Raw genomic sequence first — 22868 nt, forward strand, 5'->3', positions numbered from 1 at the left:
TCTTCAAAACAAGGTATCCATTGAGAAAGCCCTATAAGATGTATCCACAGAGAGATGACCATCTCTTGAGAGAGAGCCCCAAAGAAGTGTGAAGATGTGAACACGAGAGGCTGGTGATGTCACAACAGATGAGAGTGACGCACTGAGAAGGAGGACCAGAGAAGAGAATGTATAGACTTTATGGAATCAGATAACGAAATAAAGAATAGAGTAACTTTTCATGTGCGGAATGAAGATTGCACGTGCTAAGAACACTGAAGAAAATATAAGTAATTTTATAACTGTACAGAAGCTGCAACGCAAATAGACTAAGTAATCATGAAGGCTGGCTGTATGTAGAGAATAGACTACAGGCGGTGCAGCCAATAAATATAAATATGTATAGAATCTGTATATTCAATATCACATCTTTAGTAAGCCAGGACCTATAAAGAGAAGGGCTGAAATTATGGCACACCAGTGAAAACGGATGAAAATCCAGGAATGATCAAGAAGGCTGTCTCTGTTATGTCTCTTCGCGCTGTTTACGAAGCAGCGCCAGACTTCAATATGGCGGGTGGCATTCCGGAGACAGCGTCTGACTCCAATATGGCTGTTCTCACAGACCGCCCTACTGTCAATAGCGGTCTAGTTGTTGACAGCCAGAATGCATCGTCGCTACGCGCCCGGCGTACTGATCTCACAGTATATCAACGCGTTGATGCAAGGAGAAGACGTGTTGCTACTCTTCAAGGAGCCTGCAAACGCTTTGTGAGTCCGTGTGAGGGAATTCTTCTCTCAAAATCCTTGACTTACTCTTTGCTCCTGTTTGTGGTTGTATGTGTCAGTATGCGAGTTAGGCTTCACCTCTTAACATCGTTTCCTACATTTAAACTCTTTGCAGTTGTCAGTTTCTTCGATCCGGTTGGAACGGCCGGAGCCTCAAAGATCACTCGAGTCTGATACTCGCCAGTTTGAGATTCGGCTGCAACAATCACCCCTTACCGGTGCTTGTTCGGGTAGACTATTATTACTTTTTCTGATAGGGTATTTTTCTTACTTGCTTTGGCAGTATTAGAGATTCCTTTTTGAATTATTCTATTCTTTTCTATAGATCTGACAAGGTCCTTTTTCCTAGCAAGAGATAACTTTATTAAGATTGATTCCGGTTGTTCCCAGGTAGACTTCTTTTCTGTTTAACTTTCTTTCTTGGAGTATTCTGAGTTTTTTTATTCAGAATAGGTCGATGGTAATTGTACTCTGACTTACTTTCCTGACCTAGTATTCCGGTCCTACCAGAACATCCTCATTCCTCTTTCTGATATCACCCTTACTTCCTGGCCATTGGTAAGAATGTTGGACTTTGGATCTTCATCTTCTATCTCTACTAGTGAATGTCTCCCTTCCCACTAGTTCAGGGAGTTTCGTGTTCCTTCTTTTCTCGTGCTAACCAATGGCAGTTGAATGAAGACATGGAGGTCAGCACAATTATGCCATTAGTAATTGCAAACTGTTTGTGGGATAAAGCAGGAAGTAATGTGGCACCAGACAGGGAGGCGATGAGCTGGGAGGGGGTAGGTCTCTTTGCTCCAATCATGTTTGACTATTGTATGTCTAGCTACAGGGGTTTGATGTATTCTAACCAGTAAGATTTGTGAGAAACACAAAGACATGTAGTTTGAAGTACAACTGTTTCTAACTCCATAAACATTGTATTAGCAGTCTAAATATGATGTCCGCTGTTTGTCAGCTCTCGTCAATCAGTTCTGTTCCACTCTGCTGTTTGATTTGTGCTCAACCAACTGTAATAAACAGCTTTACCTCTTGCTCGGTGTGTGCTCCTTTTTGAACTACTGGTAACTCATTCATTACGAGCCCTAGTGGACCCCTGATACAATCTTACAGCACCGTATAAAAGGTTATTAATAATTACACTTTTAACATATATGAAAGAACTATAAACCTCCTTAACAAACTTATTTTTTGTTGTGCATACTGATATGTGCTGTTTCAGCAGCACATGCTGGGAATGCAAGTCATGGTTGACTTGCTTAGGGCACGAGGCTCAACCATCTTAGTCATGTAACTAAATGGCTAGCGGATGAGTCCACTTCGGAAACAGACCTACAAAAACACCTAGTGGCTCCCATTAAACTGAACGAAACACACTCCACTAATGATAACACTGGGCAGGAGGGTATGGAAAAGAGCACACAACCTACTGAAGCTAGCAAACCCCTACTCACCGGAGGTGCCGATAGCGGCTGATACATGCAGAGACAGCACGGAAATGGATGTAGTAAGAAAATGGGAAGGAATGGGGATATACATATGGGGTGACATATGAGGATGGGGTCTTCCAGGAATTTGACTCATTACAAGAAAGAGAGGTGCTCCCGAGTGGACAATTCCTCTGGTACCGCAGAGGCCGGGAAACAGCAAAAAAAAAAGATGGGAGGACTGGCCAGTAGAGCCACAGGCATGTCCACTGTTGACCCTGATGATTAATTTGAATGCAGCTGGAGGCCGACTTCTAGGCTGTACAGCATGCTGATAGACACACCCAACCCCAAGGGGACGGTACTAAAGGAACAATGGGAGAGAGACCCTGGGGCAAACATAATGGAGAAGGAATGGGAGAGAATACTGGGCTTCCCTGAGGCTGTATCAAGGAACCAATGCTTCAAACTAATACAATTGTACCCAGTGGTCTAAGTATGAAAAGAAGTAGTGGAACTATGTTCCCTGCTAGCCTGCACCCACTTCCCACAAACCCCATCACCACACTGTCTCCCACACCAATACCAAGCCCCAAACACATGTACCTGCTGCTTAAGGGAACGTTCAGTGCAGTGCTCTGAAAGTGCAAGTTTTTACTTCTTCCTACACTGTTATTTTAAAATGAAACTGTTCCGGAATGGTTTCTTTTTATGATAAAAGTATAGGAGCACTAAAAGTATAGGAGCACTAAAACATAATTTAAAAAAGTAGAGGAGCACCGCTCCCAACCGCTCCCACTCACTTCGACCACTGGCTGTATCGCACATACATGACCCCACACAGAAAAGCTATGTTTAAAAAGGAAGCAAGTTCCCAATGCAAGGGTGAGGATGCTGACATGCTACACATGTTCTGGGGTGTGTGCGTGTGCAAAGTTTCTGGGCACGCATAGAGGGAGCATGTAGGAAGGCTGGAGTAAGCAGGTATGAGTGGTCGCTGAAGGAATGTCTGCTTGGTGCCTATCCCAGGATTAGCAAACATAAACATGTGGTCAGGTTCATGGACCTGGCATGCATACTAGCCAAAAGAACCATTGCCATGTCCTGGAAGGCCACTGCTGGACCAAAATATGAAAAATGGCGTAAGGAATTTGAAAGGTGGGCAGAGGCAGAGACCAAGGTGTGGGTGGAGATAGCGAACAGGTCTGAAGCGGATGGTACGGACAAATGTGTTGCATCGAAAGCGCTGATCTGGGACATATTCCACCCATCCGATGACAAGCCCCTATGAATGCACCAACCAAAACAAGGAAACACCTGAGTAGTGGCCAACTAATCATCCCCTGACAACAAGAGACGCTCCCCAACTTGAGAAGTGAGGGTTGGAAGCTACAGCCCCAGTCATCGTAGCGCTTGAACCAACAGTGTCCATAAGTAACACATGCACGTGTAGGAATTTGTTTGTTTAAAGGTTGTTGTTGACTAAATACAGGCATGTAATATGGAAACAAGTGCATGATTGTAAATATACAAATGCCAATAAAGACATTTAAAAATAAAAATGTGGCTCAACCATGACCGCAGCCCCACTAAACCACCCCTGATATCCACTGCACCTAGCTTGCATCCTTGTCCATTGTCCACTATAAACTCATATGTGATGGCCAGTCTTCATGGCTTGCAGCCATGGCCAGTCTCCATAATCCATGCGGCCTGGGTTTTGGCCATGCTGCAGGCTCCAATAAGCAAATCAGAATAGACATTTGTCCTTTCAGAAGGCTAGGCCCACTGCCCAGGCACCAAAGTTATAACACTATTTTGTGTAAATACATTTTGACACTTTCGAAAAAATCAAACACAGGACATGCTTTCAGGTCCTTGCTGATGTGCCTCACGTAAGTTTGCTGCAAATCCGGCCAGCACTAAGGGCTATAGCTCCAAGCAGAATTTTCGTACCAATTCAAGCCTATCCCAATTTCAAAAATGTTACCACATAGCCAGTCCCTGTTGGCCATGCCCTATTAAACCCCATTACTAGTCGCTGGTGGTGGCCAGTAGCCACATTGTCTGGGGCATGGCAGACTATGCCTCACTCATCAAAGTTATATCACTATTTTTGTACCTATATTATGACACTTTAAAAAAAAACAGACATTTACAAAAGCATGCTTTCGGGTCCAATGCTAATATGTCCATGTTTTATTTTTTTTAAAGTGTCAAAATGTAGGTTAAAATAAATAGTGATATAACTTAGCCCCCGATTGACAAAATCCATTCAAAGTTTTCACAAACATTCAAATGTTGGTCTATAATGTTTTTGGAAACATTTCTGCAGGTTTGTTAAATAGCACCAAAGTTATATGCCATCTAAAAATGCTGCCACCCACCCCTAATTTTGCCCACGCTTGACAAAATCCCACCAAACTTTGCAAGCACATTGAAACTTGGGTCTATAATGTTTTTGCAAACTTATATGCAGATTCGTCAAACGGCACCAGATGTATAAGTCATTCAAACATTTTAGGACCGCTCTCCAAATGTGCCCCTTCTTGGTGAAAAGGCACCAAACTTTGCAAAAAGTCTGATCTACAATTATATTGCCAAATTCCATGCAGTTTCATTCAATGGTGCCAAAGTTATAAGCCACCCAAAAACTGCTCTGTAATGCAGAAATATGCATGGATGTCCACAAACATCACAGCAGTACCCTCAAACATCTGAGATGTTTGCAGACATCGGAGAAGAAAAAACACCAGATTTTTTGGCTTTTTCTGGACATATCCCATCCCATCCTAATCACCTCTTAACTCCCCAAAGATGTTCATTTGTTTTACAAGTGTTGTGTTTTTAAGTATGTGCTTACTGTGGTGTCCGCGAACTACAGGCGCAGTTTGCAAATCCAACATGGGGTCTGTTTCAAATGTTTTGACGCAAATCCTGTTTTTAATTGACCAATCAGCGTGTGCATACGATGTCCGCAAACATTACGCTACTCTCTGATTGGCTCAGAGGCGTCAGCGGATACTGAACCAGGAAGTATGTCTGCGGACCGGACGGATATAACACTCATTTGTTTTACCTAGATTTTGGCCATTTTTAAAAAATTGACTGGAGAGATTAGCACCAAATTTGCAAACGCATGCTTTCGGGACCAGGCTGCCACACCTCGGGGAAATTTGGTGCAAATCCGTCCAGTGGTATGGGCTGTAGCTGCAAACAGAAATGTTTCCATTCATGTCTATCCAGATTTCAAAGGTTTTGGGACCACATCAGGGGCTGATTTACTTGATTTACTTGAAAAATGTACGCAAATAAAATGGCTTAGGTTCTACTTACGCTATTTTTATTTAGGTTAGTAATCTTAGTCTTACGATATTTTTTTAGCTTAGTAAATCAGCCCCATCTGTCTATAACCTGGAATTTATATCCATATCAACAGAATGGCTGCCACCAAGTTCGTTAAAACGTGTCCCCCTCCCATATATATGAACAAGACTCCCCACTTTTTTTAGCAAGCTGTGTAGATATTTCACAACATTGTTCTTTGCTCCCATGTAAATTGATTGACATATAAAATGCTCACCTTCATATGGGGTTCTAAATAAGGCCTTGTATTTTATTGCCAGGGGATGCATCCAGCAACGTCTAAATGTGTGACAATTTGTGGCAGGAAAAAAAGAGACTTTTATTTGTTGATTGTTGTACATTGGATGTCAGACCTAAAGAGAATACAAAAGGATCAGTAAACCTCATTTGTACTTTAAAAAAGTGATCTCTCTCTCACCCGCATTTCTCCCCAACCTGGATATCACAGGTTGTAATCAGCCTTGCATAAGTAAAACAGTTAAACCAGTAGAGATAAGAATGTATGTTGGAATTGAGTATCAGAGGATTCATGAAAAAATGAATACCCAACAATAAAGATAAATCAGCCATTCCCAGTCCTTTAAACTGGTTCCACCTGGATCAGTTGTAAAGTAAAAGGTGGTGAAGTCAGAAGGCCATCACATTTGAGGTAGGTGCGAGGGGGGGGGGGATTTGTGCATTTGTTGTTCATGAGAAATACCCATGGATGATGAAGCAGGTGGGGATTCGAGATGCATACGGTTCACAGATTTATTAACTTTAATTGATACACATCACTTCTCAACCCTATGCCGGAACCTCCCATGCAACATATTATAACCCATCCTTACCTCATATTGTCCTCAACGACATGTACAGTGCTGTATTGCTTCCGAGCTTGGTTTGTCCTATGTAAAACCCCAAATGCATACATATGAATACAAATAGTGCAAGAGTTTACAACATGTTTTAAAGCCACTGGGTCTCATATCAAATTAAAGGTTGTATTATTATTTTTATTATTATTATTAGGGTATTTATTGAGCGTGGACCTAGCTGCGGGAAGCAACGGAGCGCTTTGCAATGGTAGGGTGAAAAACACAGTGAGGTAAGCAGAGAAAAAGGGATTATGGAGCTGACAGGGGAGGATGAGGGTCGGCAATTGGCAGCAAGGGATTTACAATCAACCAGGGGAGGAGACAATAGGGTGCAGATCACCCAGTCTCAGGTATGGTGGGGAGAGGATGGTGTATGGGCCTAGGTGTTAGGTAGGAGCAATTCCTTGAAGAGGAAGTTATTAAGCTCTTTCCTGAACTGTAGAAGTGATGGGGCATGCCTGATGTTTATTTGGAGGAGGTTCCAGAGTCTTGAAGCATAGACAGTGAAGGCCTGTCTCCTGGTTCTTTCCTTCCTGCACTGTTGGAGTTCAAGGCAGCACATTTCCTTAATTCTGGTGGATCGCAGGCCTCTGGAGATACTGAGTTTCTCAGTGAGGTAGCATGGGGACTTCAGGGTGACAGCCTTGTAGATGATGCATAATGATTTGGAGATGATATAGGCTTTCAGTGGGAGCCAGTGCAGTTCTATGATGGTTGGGGTGATGTGGTCCAATTTGAGGAGTCCTTTGATGAGTCTTGCTGCAGCATGCTGGACACATCTCAAGGGTGACTTCCAAAAGGGCATTGCCACCATCCAGGATAGAGAGTACAAAGGCTTGGACAGCAGATTTTAAGTTGTTTTCTGGCAGGAAGGGCTTGATTTTATTCCACAGAAAGTTGGTACCAAGCAGTTTGTGTCTTCCTTGCTATGTGCTGTTTGAATGTGAGTTGTCTGTCAATGTTGAACCCAAGGGACTTGGCACAGGTGGCCAGCTGGAGTGTGAAGCCCTTGAGGTGCATAGTTGAGGGCCATGCCTGGATGTCAGGGTGTTCAGTGTTGTTGATCAGCAGTAGGAATTCAGTCTTGGAGGGGTTGAGCTTCAGGTAAGCACTGGTCATCCAGGACTGGATCAATTTGAGGTACGCCTTGAGCCCGCGGATGTCTTCAATGGAGGATATCTTGAGGTATATCTGTGTATTGGTGGCTGTGGTCATAGTGTGGAGCAATGAGAGTGCCAAGTGGTTCCCTGTAAAGACTGAAGATCACAGGGGACACAATGGAGCCTTACAGCACTCCACATGTGATGGGTAGAGTTGCTGATCTGAAGGAATCCATTTGTACAATCTGTTGGTGACTAGCAAGGAAGGATTTGAACCAGCTGAGGATGATCTCACTGATCCCCATGCAGCGATGTAGATTGTCAGTGAGTGTCTGGTGGTCTGCTGTGCCAAATGTTGCTTTGGCTGATGCCAGGTCAGGCAAGCGAAGTCTATCTTTCATACCCAGAATAGAGCAACACTTTAATTTGAAGGTATTGCAAAACTGCAGCTATTCTGATGTCCTATTGTTACTAACATAAAGAACATAAAGGGGGTACAAGGATGGGAGTACTTTTCAGCAGACATTTTGGAGTAACTGACTTTAAGATCCCAATCTCCATATAACTGAGTTAGTGACAGATGCTCTCTTAACCACATCTTGGCACACCCTTGTCATCTAACAGCTACCTCAAAACGATTTGAATCTCAGAGTGGTTAGCAATCTTTCCTTGAAGAAATCTGTTATTCAACTCCAAGGAATACTTAGCATTAGAGTGTAGAGGAGGAGCCAAATGCCTCTACCAGAAGCCCGTCCCTATTCTGCCTATATGTTGGAAGTCGGAAATTGCGACATGCACAATGCCGATAATGATACCTATACCGCGAAAGATCTTCAAAACAAGGTATCCATTGAGAAAGCCCTATAAGATGTATCCACAGAGAGATGACCATCTCTTGAGAGAGAGCCCCAAAGAAGTGTGAAGATGTGAACACGAGAGGCTGGTGATGTCACAACAGATGAGAGTGACGCACTGAGAAGGAGGACCAGAGAAGAGAATGTATAGATTTTATGGAATCAGATAACGAAATAAAGAATAGAGTAACTTTTCATGTGCGGAATGAAGATTGCACGTGCTAAGAACACTGAAGAAAATATAAGTAATTTTATAACTGTACAGAAGCTGCAACGCAAATAGACTAAGTAATCATGAAGGCTGGCTGTATGTAGAGAATAGACTACAGGCGGTGCAGCCAATAAATATAAATATGTATAGAATCTGTATATTCAATATCACATCTTTAGTAAGCCAGGACCTATAAAGAGAAGGGCTGAAATTATGGCACACCAGTGAAAACGGATGAAAATCCAGGAATGATCAAGAAGGCTGTCTCTGTTATGTCTCTTCGCGCTGTTTACGAAGCAGCGCCAGACTTCAATATGGCGGGTGGCATTCCGGAGACAGCGTCTGACTCCAACATGGCTGTTCTCACAGACCGCCCTACTGTCAATAGCGGTCTAGTTGTTGACAGCCAGAATGCATCGTCGCTACGCGCCCGGCGTACTGATCTCACAGTATATCAACGCGTTGATGCAAGGAGAAGACGTGTTGCTACTCTTCAAGGAGCCTGCAAACGCTTTGTGAGTCTGTGTGAGGGAATTCTTCTCTCAAAATCCTTGACTTACTCTTTGCTCCTGTTTGTGGTTGTATGTGTCAGTATGCGAGTTAGGCTTCACCTCTTAACATCGTTTCCTACATTTAAACTCTTTGCAGTTGTCAGTTTCTTCGATCCGGTTGGAACGGCCGGAGCCTCAAAGATCACTCGAGTCTGATACTCGCCAGTTTGAGATTCGGCTGCAACAATCACCCCTTACCGGTGCTTGTTCGGGTAGACTATTATTACTTTTTCTGATAGGGTATTTTTCTTACTTGCTTTGGCAGTATTAGAGATTCCTTTTTGAATTATTCTATTCTTTTCTATAGATCTGACAAGGTCCTTTTTCCTAGCAAGAGATAACTTTATTAAGATTGATTCCGGTTGTTCCCAGGTAGACTTCTTTTCTGTTTAACTTTCTTTCTTGGAGTATTCTGAGTTTTTTTATTCAGAATAGGTCGATGGTAATTGTACTCTGACTTACTTTCCTGACCTAGTATTCCGGTCCTACCAGAACATCCTCATTCCTCTTTCTGATATCACCCTTACTTCCTGGCCATTGGTAAGAATGTTGGACTTTGGATCTTCATCTTCTATCTCTACTAGTGAATGTCTCCCTTCCCACTAGTTCAGGGAGTTTCGTGTTCCTTCTTTTCTCGTGCTAACCAATGGCAGTTGAATGAAGACATGGAGGTCAGCACAATTATGCCATTAGTAATTGCAAACTGTTTGTGGGATAAAGCAGGAAGTAATGTGGCACCAGACAGGGAGGCGATGAGCTGGGAGGGGGTAGGTCTCTTTGCTCCAATCATGTTTGACTATTGTATGTCTAGCTACAGGGGTTTGATGTATTCTAACCAGTAAGATTTGTGAGAAACACAAAGACATGTAGTTTGAAGTACAACTGTTTCTAACTCCATAAACATTGTATTAGCAGTCTAAATATGATGTCCGCTGTTTGTCAGCTCTCGTCAATCAGTTCTGTTCCACTCTGCTGTTTGATTTGTGCTCAACCAACTGTAATAAACAGCTTTACCTCTTGCTCGGTGTGTGCTCCTTTTTGAACTACTGGTAACTCATTCATTACGAGCCCTAGTGGACCCCTGATACAATCTTACAGCACCGTATAAAAGGTTATTAATAATTACACTTTTAACATATATGAAAGAACTATAAACCTCCTTAACAAACTTATTTTTTGTTGTGCATACTGATATGTGCTGTTTCAGCAGCACATGCTGGGAATGCAAGTCATGGTTGACTTGCTTAGGGCACGAGGCTCAACCATCTTAGTCATGTAACTAAATGGCTAGCGGATGAGTCCACTTCGGAAACAGACCTACAAAAACACCTAGTGGCTCCCATTAAACTGAACGAAACACACTCCACTAATGATAACACTGGGCAGGAGGGTATGGAAAAGAGCACACAACCTACTGAAGCTAGCAAACCCCTACTCACCGGAGGTGCCGATAGCGGCTGATACATGCAGAGACAGCACGGAAATGGATGTAGTAAGAAAATGGGAAGGAATGGGGATATACATATGGGGTGACATATGAGGATGGGGTCTTCCAGGAATTTGACTCATTACAAGAAAGAGAGGTGCTCCCGAGTGGACAATTCCTCTGGTACCGCAGAGGCCGGGAAACAGCAAAAAAAAAAGATGGGAGGACTGGCCAGTGGAGCCACAGGCATGTCCACTGTTGACCCTGATGATTAATTTGAATGCAGCTGGAGGCCGACTTCTAGGCTGTACAGCATGCTGATAGACACACCCAACCCCAAGGGGACGGTACTAAAGGAACAATGGGAGAGAGACCCTGGGGCAAACATAATGGAGAAGGAATGGGAGAGAATACTGGGCTTCCCTGAGGCTGTATCAAGGAACCAATGCTTCAAACTAATACAATTGTACCCAGTGGTCTAAGTATGAAAAGAAGTAGTGGAACTATGTTCCCTGCTAGCCTGCACCCACTTCCCACAAACCCCATCACCACACTGTCTCCCACACCAATACCAAGCCCCAAACACATGTACCTGCTGCTTAAGGGAACGTTCAGTGCAGTGCTCTGAAAGTGCAAGTTTTTACTTCTTCCTACACTGTTATTTTAAAATGAAACTGTTCCGGAATGGTTTCTTTTTATGATAAAAGTATAGGAGCACTAAAAGTATAGGAGCACTAAAACATAATTTAAAAAAGTAGAGGAGCACCGCTCCCAACCGCTCCCACTCACTTCGACCACTGGCTGTATCGCACATACATGACCCCACACAGAAAAGCTATGTTTAAAAAGGAAGCAAGTTCCCAATGCAAGGGTGAGGATGCTGACATGCTACACATGTTCTGGGGTGTGTGCGTGTGCAAAGTTTCTGGGCACGCATAGAGGGAGCATGTAGGAAGGCTGGAGTAAGCAGGTATGAGTGGTCGCTGAAGGAATGTCTGCTTGGTGCCTATCCCAGGATTAGCAAACATAAACATGTGGTCAGGTTCATGGACCTGGCATGCATACTAGCCAAAAGAACCATTGCCATGTCCTGGAAGGCCACTGCTGGACCAAAATATGAAAAATGGCGTAAGGAATTTGAAAGGTGGGCAGAGGCAGAGACCAAGGTGTGGGTGGAGATAGCGAACAGGTCTGAAGCGGATGGTACGGACAAATGTGTTGCATCGAAAGCGCTGATCTGGGACATATTCCACCCATCCGATGACAAGCCCCTATGAATGCACCAACCAAAACAAGGAAACACCTGAGTAGTGGCCAACTAATCATCCCCTGACAACAAGAGACGCTCCCCAACTTGAGAAGTGAGGGTTGGAAGCTACAGCCCCAGTCATCGTAGCGCTTGAACCAACAGTGTCCATAAGTAACACATGCACGTGTAGGAATTTGTTTGTTTAAAGGTTGTTGTTGACTAAATACAGGCATGTAATATGGAAACAAGTGCATGATTGTAAATATACAAATGCCAATAAAGACATTTAAAAATAGAAATGTGGCTCAACCATGACCGCAGCCCCACTAAACCACCCCTGATATCCACTGCACCTAGCTTGCATCCTTGTCCATTGTCCACTATAAACTCATATGTGATGGCCAGTCTTCATGGCTTGCAGCCATGGCCAGTCTCCATAATCCATGCGGCCTGGGTTTTGGCCATGCTGCAGGCTCCAAAAAGCAAATCAGAATAGACATTTGTCCTTTCAGAAGGCTAGGCCCACTGCCCAGGCACCAAAGTTATAACACTATTTTGTGTAAATACATTTTGACACTTTCGAAAAAATCAAACACAGGACATGCTTTCAGGTCCTTGCTGATGTGCCTCACGTAAGTTTGCTGCAAATCCGGCCAGCACTAAGGGCTATAGCTCCAAGCAGAATTTTCGTACCAATTCAAGCCTATCCCAATTTCAAAAATGTTACCACATAGCCAGTCCCTGTTGGCCATGCCCTATTAAACCCCATTACTAGTCGCTGGTGGTGGCCAGTAGCCACATTGTCTGGGGCATGGCAGGCTATGCCTCACTCATCAAAGTTATATCACTATTTTTGTACCTATATTATGACACTTTAAAAAAAAACAGACATTTACAAAAGCATGCTTTCGGGTCCAATGCTAATATGTCCATGTTTTATTTTTTTTAAAGTGTCAAAATGTAGGTTAAAATAAATAGTGATATAACTTAGCCCCCGATTGACAAAATCCATTCAAAGTTTTCACAAACATTCAAATGTTGGTCTATAATGTTTTTGGAAACATTTCTGCAGGTTTGTTAAATGGCACCAAAGTTATATGCCATCTAAAAATGCTGCCACCCACCCCTAATTTTGCCCACGCTTGACAAAATCCCACCAAACTTTGCAAGCACATTGAAACTTGGGTCTATAATGTTTTTGCAAACTTATATGCAGATTCGTCAAACGGCACCAGATGTATAAGTCATTCAAACATTTTAGGACCGCTCTCCAAATGTGCCCCTTCTTGGTGAAAAGGCACCAAACTTTGCAAAAAGTCTGGTCTACAATTATATTGCCAAATTCCATGCAGTTTCATTCAATGGTGCCAAAGTTATAAGCCACCCAAAAACTGCTCTGTAATGCAGAAATATGCATGGATGTCCTGGAACATTTGTCAAGTTCACAAACATCACAGCAGTACCCTCAAACATCTGAGATGTTTGCAGACATCGGAGAAGAAAAAACACCAGATTTTTTGGCTTTTTCTGGACATATCCCATCCCATCCTAATCACCTCTTAACTCCCCAAAGATGTTCATTTATTTTACAAGTGTTGTGTTTTTAAGTATGTGCTTACTGTGGTGTCCGCGAACTACAGGCGCAGTTTGCAAATCCAACATGGGGTCTGTTTCAAATGTTTTGACGCAAATCCTGTTTTTAATTGACCAATCAGCGTGTGCATACGATGCCCGCAAACATTACGCTACTCTCTGATTGGCTCAGAGGCGTCAGCGGATACTGAACCAGGAAGTATGTCTGCGGACCGGACGGATATAACACTCATTTGTTTTACCTAGATTTTGGCCATTTTTAAAAAATTGACTGGAGAGATTAGCACCAAATTTGCAAACGCATGCTTTCGGGACCAGGCTGCCACACCTCGGGGAAATTTGGTGCAAATCCGTCCAGTGGTATGGGCTGTAGCTGCAAACAGAAATGTTTCCATTCATGTCTATCCAGATTTCAAAGGTTTTGGGACCACATCAGGGGCTGATTTACTTGATTTACTTGAAAAATGTACGCAAATAAAATGGCTTAGGTTCTACTTACGCTATTTTTATTTAGGTTAGTAATCTTAGTCTTACGATATTTTTTTAGCTTAGTAAATCAGCCCCATCTGTCTATAACCTGGAATTTATATCCATATCAACAGAATGGCTGCCACCAAGTTCGTTAAAACGTGTCCCCCTCCCATATATATGAACAAGACTCCCCACTTTTTAGCAAGCTGTGTAGATATTTCACAACATTGTTCTTTGCTCCCATGTAAATTGATTGACATATAAAATGCTCACCTTCATATGGGGTTCTAAATAAGGCCTTGTATTCTATTGCCAGGGGATGCATCCAGCAACGTCTAAATGTGTGACAATTTGTGGCAGGAAAAAAAGAGACTTTTATTTGTTGATTGTTGTACATTGGATGTCAGACCTAAAGAGAATACAAAAGGATCAGTAAACCTCATTTGTACTTTAAAAAAGTGATCTCTCTCTCACCCGCATTTCTCCCCAACCTGGATATCACAGGTTGTAATCAGCCTTGCATAAGTAAAACAGTTAAACCAGTAGAGATAAGAATGTATGTTGGAATTGAGTATCAGAGGATTCATGAAAAAATGAATACCCAACAATAAAGATAAATCAGCCATTCCCAGTCCTTTAAACTGGTTCCACCTGGATCAGTTGTAAAGTAAAAGGTGGTGAAGTCAGAAGGCCATCACATTTGAGGTAGGTGCAAGGGGGGGGGGGGGATTTGTGCATTTGTTGTTCATGAGAAATACCCATGGATGATGAAGCAGGTGGGGATTCGAGATGCATACGGTTCACAGATTTATTAACTTTAATTGATACACATCACTTCTCAACCCTATGCCGGAACCTCCCATGCAACATATTATAACCCATCCTTACCTCATATTGTCCTCAACGACATGCACAGTGCTGTATTGCTTCCGAGCTTGGTTTGTCCTATGTAAAACCCCAAATGCATACATATGAATACAAATAGTGCAAGAGTTTACAACATGTTTTAAAGCCACTGGGTCTCATATCAAATTAAAGGTTGTATTATTATTTTTATTATTATTATTAGGGTATTTATTGAGCGTGGACCTAGCTGCGGGAAGCAACGGAGCGCTTTGCAATGGTAGGGTGAAAAACACAGTGAGGTAAGCAGAGAAAAAGGGATTATGGAGCTGACAGGGGAGGATGAGGGTCGGCAATTGGCAGCAAGGGATTTACAATCAACCAGGGGAGGAGACAATAGGGTGCAGATCACCCAGTCTCAGGTATGGTGGGGAGAGGATGGTGTATGGGCCTAGGTGTTAGGTAGGAGCAATTCCTTGAAGAGGAAGTTATTAAGCTCTTTCCTGAACTGTAGAAGTGATGGGGCATGCCTGATGTTTATTTGGAGGAGGTTCCAGAGTCTTGAAGCATAGACAGTGAAGGCCTGTCTCCTGGTTCTTTCCTTCCTGCACTGTTGGAGTTCAAGGCAGCACATTTCCTTAATTCTGGTGGATCGCAGGCCTCTGGAGATAATGAGTTTCTCAGTGAGGTAGCATGGGGACTTCAGGGTGACAGCCTTGTAGATGATGCATAATGATTTGGAGATGATATAGGCTTTCAGTGGGAGCCAGTGCAGTTCTATGATGGTTGGGGTGATGTGGTCCAATTTGAGGAGTCCTTTGATGAGTCTTGCTGCAGCATGCTGGACACATCTCAAGGGTGCCTTCCAAAAGGGCATTGCCACCATCCAGGATAGAGAGTACAAAGGCTTGGACAGCAGATTTTAAGTTGTTTTCTGGCAGGAAGGGCTTGATTTTATTCCACAGAAAGTTGGTACCAAGCAGTTTGTGTCTTCCTTGCTATGTGCTGTTTGAATGTGAGTTGTCTGTCAATGTTGAACCCAAGGGACTTGGCACAGGTGGCCAGCTGGAGTGTGAAGCCCTTGAGGTGCATAGTTGAGGGCCATGCCTGGATGTCAGGGTGTTCAGTGTTGTTGATCAGCAGTAGGAATTCAGTCTTGGAGGGGTTGAGCTTCAGGTAAGCACTGGTCATCCAGGACTGGATCAATTTGAGGTATGCCTTGAGCCCGTGGATGTCTTCAATGGAGGATATCTTGAGGTATATCTGTGTATTGGTGGCTGTGGTCATAGTGTGGAGCAATGAGAGTGCCAAGTGGTTCCCTGTAAAGACTGAAGATCACAGGGGACACAATGGAGCCTTACAGCACTCCACATGTGATGGGTAGAGTTGCTGATCTGAAGGAATCCATTTGTACAATCTGTTGGTGACTAGCAAGGAAGGATTTGAACCAGCTGAGGATGATCTCACTGATCCCCATGCAGCGATGTAGATTGTCAGTGAGTGTCTGGTGGTCTGCTGTGCCAAATGTTGCTTTGGCTGATGCCAGGTCAGGCAAGCGAAGTCTATCTTTCATACCCAGAATAGAGCAACACTTTAATTTGAAGGTATTGCAAAACTGCAGCTATTCTGATGTCCTATTGTTACTAACATAAAGAACATAAAGGGGGTACAAGGATGGGAGTACTTTTCAGCAGACATTTTGGAGTAACTGACTTTAAGATCCCAATCTCCATATAACTGAGTTAGTGACAGATGCTCTCTTAACCACATCTTGGCACACCCTTGTCATCTAACAGCCACCTCAAAACGATTTGAATCTCAGAGTGGTTAGCAATCTTTCCTTGAAGAAATCTGTTATTCAACTCCAAGGAATACTTAGCATTAGAGTGTAGAGGAGGAGCCAAATGCCTCTACCAGAAGCCCGTCCCTATTCTGCCTATATGTTGGAAGTCGGAAATTGCGACATGCACAATGCCGATAATGATACCTATACCGCGAAAGATCTTCAAAACAAGGTATCCATTGAGAAAGCCCTATAAGATGTATCCACAGAGAGATGACCATCTCTTGAGAGAGAGCCCCAAAGAAGTGTGAAGATGTGAACACGAGAGGCTGGTGATGTCACAACAGATGAGAGTGACGCACTGAGAAGGAGGACCAGAGAAGAGAATGTATAGACTTTATGGAATCAGATAACGAAATAAAGAATAGAGTAACTTTTCATGTGCGGAATGAAGATTGCACGTGCTAAGAACACTGAAGAAAATATAAGTAATTTTATAACTGTACAGAAGCTGCAACGCAAATAGACTAAGTAATCATGAAGGCTGGCTGTATGTAGAGAATAGACTACAGGCGGTGCAGCCAATAAATATAAATATGTATAGAATCTGTATATTCAATATCACATCTTTAGTAAGCCAGGACCTATAAAGAGAAGGGCTGAAATTATGGCACACCAGTGAAAACGGATGAAAATCCAGGAATGATCAAGAAGGCTGTCTCTGTTATGTCTCTTCGCGCTGTTTACGAAGCAGCGCCAGACTTCAATATGGCGGGTGGCATTCCGGAGACAGCGTCTGACTCCAACATGGCTGTTCTCACAGACCGCCCTACTGTCAATAGCGGTCTAGTTGTTGACAGCCAGAATGCATCGTCGCTACGCGCCCGGCGTACTGATCTCACAGTATATCAACGCGTTGATGCAAGGAGAAGACGTGTTGCTACTCTTCAAGGAGCCTGCAAACGCTTTGTGAGTCCGTGTGAGGGAATTCTTCTCTCAAAATCCTTGACTTACTCTTTGCTCCTGTTTGTGGTTGTATGTGTCAGTATGCGAGTTAGGCTTCACCTCTTAACATCGTTTCCTACATTTAAACTCTTTGCAGTTGTCAGTTTCTTCGATCCGGTTGGAACGGCCGGAGCCTCAAAGATCACTCGAGTCTGATACTCGCCAGTTTGAGATTCGGCTGCAACAATCACCCCTTACCGGTGCTTGTTCGGGTAGACTATTATTACTTTTTCTGATAGGGTATTTTTCTTACTTGCTTTGGCAGTATTAGAGATTACTTTTTGAATTATTCTATTCTTTTCTATAGATCTGACAAGGTCCTTTTTCCTAGCAAGAGATAACTTTATTAAGATTGATTCCGGTTGTTCCCAGGTAGACTTCTTTTCTGTTTAACTTTCTTTCTTGGAGTATTCTGAGTTTTTTTATTCAGAATAGGTCGATGGTAATTGTACTCTGACTTACTTTCCTGACCTAGTATTCTGGTCCTACCAGAACATCCTCATTCCTCTTTCTGATATCACCCTTACTTCCTGGCCATTGGTAAGAATTTTGGACTTTGGATCTTCATCTTCTATCTCTACTAGTTGGTAATCTAATCACTCTTATCTCTTCCCTCTCACCAGTCATTCTGACATCACCGGTCAGGATGAGAAATTCTACATCTTGATCACTGGGACCTGCCAAGGAGCCTACGTACTCAAGCAACTCCTCAGGGTTTTATTCCCCGTGAGGGTTTCCCTGGGACTATCCCGGGGATCAAGCTTATTGCTGGGTCCCCTGAGGAGTCTCAGGGGGATTCTATTTTCATCTAGGAGATCACCCCTCTTCCAGTCTGGTTTAATAAGATACCTAATTCACATCCTCAGCTCTTCTAGACTCAGGTGAGAGACCTATGGGTTTGATGTGTATCTTACTGGGGACAATAATGTTTGCAGAATTGTACAATATTTAATTATTCATAACAGTCTCTGGCCCAGTGTCAAGGGTGTGGGCAGCCAAGAACTGGGTATCTATTCAAGGAGATACAAAGAAAGTGAGAAGCAAGGCAAGCTCTTGTTAAGGTGCGACGGAAAGACACTATGAGTGCCAAGTTTTATTCATTTAATTTCATTAAATGTGAAGGAAGAGCTAAAACACAGTCTCCTGGCACATGGGGTAGATGGAAATTGAAGATGGGCAAGCAGCACAGAGACTTGAAGATAAGAACGTACTTGCACTCCCTTCCATTCTCAGGAGCAGTGATACTTTGCAAGGCCAAGTTCAAAGACAATTCAAATGGCAGAAGGCATGAGTGATGATGGATGGTGGGCTAGTTGGACGGGGAGGCATGGTCATGTCTACCCAGCAGCACCTGGGGTACCAGCTTGCGTGCTGCTAGTGAGTTGAATATTCCAGAAGCGTGCCAACCAATTATAGAGGGCCATGTATTGAAGAGCCCTATAGTTTGAGAGTCAATGGTGTGTGGTGTATCTAACAAATATTGACGATGACTTGCACAAGGGGTGGGCATAAATTGTTCACCTGACTATAGAGACCCAATCACAATTAAATCACCTATAGAAAGTATACTTAGATGTTCCCTGTAGACGAACCACAATCATTAATACGTTTTCTTAGTTTGCCACACAGTATACCATCACGTATGATGAGGTTTTGCTATAAAAATGTTATTTTTTTATGTGATGCGTTGAGATTATGCTATGAGACGTCTGTTGATGCTGTACTCCCTGTTTTAGACAATTGAGAATAAAACAGATTACCTTTGCCAACTTCCTGAATCGGTCTTGTTATTGGTGTAAGTGTTATTCTGCATCCCCATCCATCTAATGTCGTGCTACCTCACTTGAAAGGGCCTAAAGGTTCACGAGTTCATCCCAAACAGAAACTAAACTAGAGTGTTTCATTAGTCCAAAAAGAAAGATTCTCAAAAAAGAGTCTGTGGCTGTCTCTGTGGTGTGACTAGAACTTAATAGTGGGACACACTGCTCCATTCATTACACAATCAGTCGGGCTTCAAAATAAATGCAAGACTATGAAAATACATCTATTTCTGTAAAATGTTTCCTAAGATATCAGGACACACATGTTTGGCATCCTGCATCCGTGCCAAGAACCCTGTGAATCTTAGACGTGCCCCCAGAGTGAGGCATGTCACCACAACTACTACTATAGTATTCTGCAGAAATTCCTTGATCACTGGTCTAGCAAAATCATCTTTTACAATGCACTCTGTATTCTAAAAGCATATTCCAGCTTTAACTGGAACCGGCCACCTTTTGGAGTATGCCTCACCCCGCTACTGAGGAACATAAGTAGGACAGATTGTCCATTCCCTTTAAGCAAACATTTTCAACAGAATACATTGAAATCTGTGCAGAGGCACTGCATCACTGACACATGATTTCTGATCTTGTCATGAAAGTCCCCAACAGCAGGACAAGGGTTCCAATGTACAAATTCTAGTTCGTTGCTTGGGCACCATCAGCAGTGGGGAACCAGTGGGTGTCTTTTTGGTTTGACAATACCAAATCTGGTGCCATTGTAATGATGTAGTAGGACATGTAAGTGATTTCAATCAGGCACACACCCAAGTCTCGCCCAGCATGTAGTGCGCAAATGAAACCCTTATTTATTTTTATCTATTAGTTCAACATTCTGAATGATATACCGCTCATATGACACCTTTCCCAAAATACCCCCCAGTTTACACTGAACCAGGAATGAGGCTAGTTGTAAAGGTAAATATTTGTTAATTTATTTAGAATTTAAAATCACAATATAGTTTTAATAGGTAACAACAATCGCCAATGGGGTGACAGGAACAATGAATGATATCTTTAATGCACTATGAATCAAGTAATGAACACAAAAAAAATGCAGCACAGAAAAGAATACTTTTGGGTTGGTTTGGAACAGATAGCACTATGCGTAAGTGTTCCCCCCTCAACCCACCAATAGGCAATTTAAATAGATGTGAGGAGAAAGCAGGTACTCGGGAATAGCACAGACCAAACCAAATATCACTCCCACCTTCCGCCTTTAAACACAAGAGAAATACGGATTTGACTTTTCAACTGGCAATATGGCTTTAAAATTGGCTGAGCAAAAACACAAAATATGTTCAAAAATGCTTAAATTATTATAAATTCCTACGGGAGCCGCTTTTAACAGATGTAAGCAAACACGAGCAATGATTTAATCAAAAGGAAACAGTTGGGATCTCAAAGGCCAAGTGGGAGATAATTTAAATGTAATTCACACGTGTAAAACTTTTCCAAATGTCAATTCGCGGAAAACCTTTACTTATGCGATTTTTAATAAAAACGAGTCAACCGCACTGTTTTGCAATGCAATTTTTTAGATGTAGCTAAGTATATTAGGTACAAATGGGAGTTGGAATTTTGTTTCTATCTTTAAAACTGAGGGAACATATGGCTTATGCTTTCATTCAAGGCTAGAGCGTTCAGGCTAGGCAACCAAGTTGGGACGAAGTAAGCTCTGAAACTGATTCATGACTTCAGTAACAGATCCCCATCACCTTCCCCGGCGGCACCAGTCCAAACACTCAAAGTGGGATTTATGGATCAGAGTTACACAACTAAAGATGACTATGAAAATGGTGCTTTAGCTACTAGACCGAATATGATAGCACTAAAGATGTTGACACTGTTACTGGTTATGAAAGTAGGGATAGTTCAGAGATTACAGTGGAACAAGATAAGCAAGGTATACAATAGTTCTCTAATGTCCTGTTAATACTCCAATCCACTGGGATTTAAGATTTTTGGACAGTCACGCTTCTGGTCAATGGATTGGGTCTATCAAGGAAAGACAGCACATCAGGCGTGGGACTGGATCAGCTAGGCCGGTCACCGGAACTACACAGGATCAGCCCTTCTTGTTTCTGGGTATTTCAAATCAGCGGGATGGTGAGTTCATCAGGCAAGCATTTATGGTAGCAAGCCAGATAGTTTCAGGATGCTAGTTTCAGGAGGCTTTCTCACACCACAGCGCTTCACTGGGTTGTAAGAATTAGTTTGAGGATTGAGGCCTTGCTGAAAATGGTTCAGCTACTGCTTGGCTGGTCCTTGGCATCTGGATCTGGAAGGATGTTGAATGCTGGATCAGAGTGCTTTGCTGGAATCAGAAGAGTGAGTCCCTATGTGTTGTCAGCTGTCTCTATTTATCCTTTCAAATGAAAGGATGGGTGTATGGGCTGGCTTAACTAAACTTGCCCCTGTGGACTGGGATTGAATCAGAGCCTCATCTCCGCCTTGCATCTTAGTGATTGGCTCAAACACAGGTGATATCAAGTTTATGGTTTGGTTTTTACAATCCTTAGAAACCTCCCCTAGCCACTACTATCAAAATCAAATGTTGTCCTAAATACATATTTATACATGTGTAACCTCTATGAAAATTACATACAAGGATTCCATATTTTATGGAGTATCTGTTCATCAAAATCCCACAGCTTTGAGATCTTGTTTTGCTTTTTTGCAGCATTTTGTCCATTTCCTCATGAAACAATTTCCAAACTTTCTCCAAATTCCACAAATATGTGTGTTTACCATAGGGGTGTGTGTGTAAAGTTTAACAATTCTAGCATAAATACAGTTCCCATAAAACCACATATATCGCTATTCCTGTCCCGCATATGTTACATAATTCCACTATGTTTTGAAACATAGTGCCAAAAATTAGACTAACAAATCTGCTCTTTTTATATGTTTCACCATTTCTGATAACAAGTTATGAGTCTCTAAAAAATGTTCATTACATGTTCTTAGCAGCAAATGGTCCGCCTTTTGTCTCTCCCTGGAGCTCAAGGAGTAGCCCCCACCTTTGGGAACCTTCTGCAAGCCAAGTTTACGACCTCTTCACACATCCATTTGCTGGCCTGGAGAATCTGCCATTGTTCAATTTCTGGCTGCAGACAAAAGTCTGTCCGACCCCACAATTATCATGTGTCAGTGAGTATCTGCTCAGAGGAATGCCCTCCCCTTGGGGAAACCTGTTTTTCCACTTCTTGCAGCCCAGCCAGGCTAATTTATTCTTAATTTCTTGACTTAAAATCCAGCAGAAAACAAACTTGTTGCATCAAATGACATAGATAAATTACTTTCTTAGATTTAAACCTGTGGGATCAAAAACAACTGAAATCTGTGTTAATTTCAACAACAATCCTTTTACATTTGCTAATCTAGCAGGCTTTTAGTTTAGATAACTTTAAAGTTAAAGGGAGAGCCCATTTGACAGGAACTGCCATTCACAGGCAATCCTGTTTTGCTGAAAAATGTTTTGCTCTTGACCTTTCAGGACTTTGTACATTCACAGTGCTTCATTAGGTTAAATGAATTT

At 42.6% G+C, this 22868-nt stretch overlaps 1 protein-coding gene across 2 annotated transcripts in view; it reads left to right on the forward strand.

The window, feature by feature from the left end:
- Window positions 1-22868, forward strand: part of TOM1L1 (target of myb1 like 1 membrane trafficking protein) — a 1067055-nt gene that overhangs the window by 200570 nt on the left and 843617 nt on the right. The window lies entirely within an intron of this gene.

This window comes from Ambystoma mexicanum, chromosome 3q, assembly GCF_040938575.1.
Source record: "Ambystoma mexicanum isolate Mex_15411 chromosome 3q, UKY_AmexF1_1, whole genome shotgun sequence".
Taxonomy (NCBI): domain Eukaryota; kingdom Metazoa; phylum Chordata; class Amphibia; order Caudata; family Ambystomatidae; genus Ambystoma; species Ambystoma mexicanum.